We start from the raw sequence: 1,983 nt of genomic DNA on the forward strand, positions 1-1,983 counted from the left end.
TCTGCTACCTGCGAAAGTTCGGAAAGTTAAGTGCATACCGAACAAAAGACCAATATTACTTTTAAGGTCCGCAGTTTTACCTACAATCGCGTCTATTTTTACCATATTTCCTAATTAATTACACAAATTGAAAAAACCAACTGAAGGAGATATTTGGGAGAGAGCTTCCCCCCATTTGGCTAGGGTTCTGTTTCGAAATTAGGGTCATTTAGTTAAATTGGTTGAGATTGCAGAAAAAAGGTATACACATTAATATTAGTGTATATATTATATATATATATTATTTACAAAAAGTTTTCCTTATAGACTTATGTAGATAATAAATTTCAGCGGATGTTTTATTTAGGGGTCCGTCTCGTGGTAAAAGTCGAGTCGCTTGTGTGCAAAAAATTGGGCTCATTCGTTACGTTGGTTGCCTACCGTATTGGCTTTCTGCTACTCGGTCGGTAAGTATAATAATCACTGGTTTAAAGTTTTCCAGAATGTTTATTTCTATGTATTTTTATTTTATTAATTATAGATGCTAATTAAATATAACATTTGTTAACCTGAACCAATTGATATAATGTGAACAACTGCTTCTTTTTAGTTCACATTTATCGCAGTGAAACCAACCCGGGTTAAGCGTACTTAGAAAAGAAATATCAAAGCACCAGCAGGATAGCGTTTTGTTGGGAAAATAGAGGGAAGTGCTTCACGAAAAGGATTAATTAAATAAAGGGTGGTCCTCTAGGCAATCTATTTTTTTTTTTTTGGGAATAGAGAATGCTATTATTGTTTTAGTTGGGCAGCGGTTGGTGAAGTAAGCCGCAGCTGATACATCTCTCAAATACTACTTCTACAATTTAACATTGATTAGTATACGCTGCACTCTTTTTAGCAGTACAAAATCCTTCTCATGATGCTGATTTGAACCTTCAGTCTTTTCTAATCGGCCTCCTAGTTTGCCAAAAGCAGAATGAGAGCTATTTTCTAGGGAAATCTAGGTGGTCTTCCTATGACATCTTCCAGTCCAGAATTACCCCCAAGGCGTAACCACAGCTCCTGCCTTTCAACCAGAAGGAAACAGGTTTTACCCCACATGTAATTCCTGTGTAAATAGAAAGTCCAAAGTCAGCGCACCAGCGAGAACGAGGTTATCGTCCGTGTAGCCTATCGCCTGGAAGTCCCCTATCAATAACTCTTTATCAATAACTAAGCACTTTGAGGTGTACAAAACACCTGCGATCACCTTACTTCAAACAGTAGAACTTCCTTTATTGGTCTAGATGAATCGATAAATGAAAGTCTAAAAATGTTTCAGTTTAAATTTAATAGATGCTCCGTTTGATTTTTTCATAACTCTTCAAATGCAATCTGTTTCTCTCATCATCATAGGGTCGTCAGTCCTAAGACTGGTTGGATAGGTACCTCCACTTTTTCCTATCCTGAGCTAATCTTCGCATTTCCCTAAAACTAGAACAACCCACATCCTTAACTATTTGTGAGCAGTAATCTAAACTAGGTCTACCTCTACCCCTCCTAACTCCTGTTTCTGCCTCTAATATGTCTCTGACTAGACCTTCATGCACGAAAAGGTGTCCTACCAACCTATCTCGTCTATTTTTTATTGACTTCCATAGAGTCCTCTGTTCTCTATTTTTTCTTATACCTCTTCATTTCTAACCTTTTTTACCCACGATATCCTCATCATTCGCCTATAACACCACATTTCGAACGTTTCTAACCTTTTCTTTTCCGCCGCGCCCACTGTCCATGTTTCGCACCCGTACAACGCCGTGCTCCATACTCCTTTAACAACCTTTTTCGAATTTACTGTTCGCGAGCATAGAAGTGACTTCTTTTTATTAAAGGCGACACGACTTTGCGCTATCCTCTGCATTATATCCCTACTACTCCTTCCGTCCTGACTTATCTGACTTCCTAGATATCTAAAATCAGCCACTTCTTCTAATTCTTCGTCTCCTATCTTTATATTCGCTC

This window comes from Agrilus planipennis, unplaced genomic scaffold (assembly GCF_000699045.2).
Source record: "Agrilus planipennis isolate EAB-ADULT unplaced genomic scaffold, Apla_2.0 scaffold87, whole genome shotgun sequence".
Lineage (NCBI taxonomy): Eukaryota > Metazoa > Arthropoda > Insecta > Coleoptera > Buprestidae > Agrilus > Agrilus planipennis.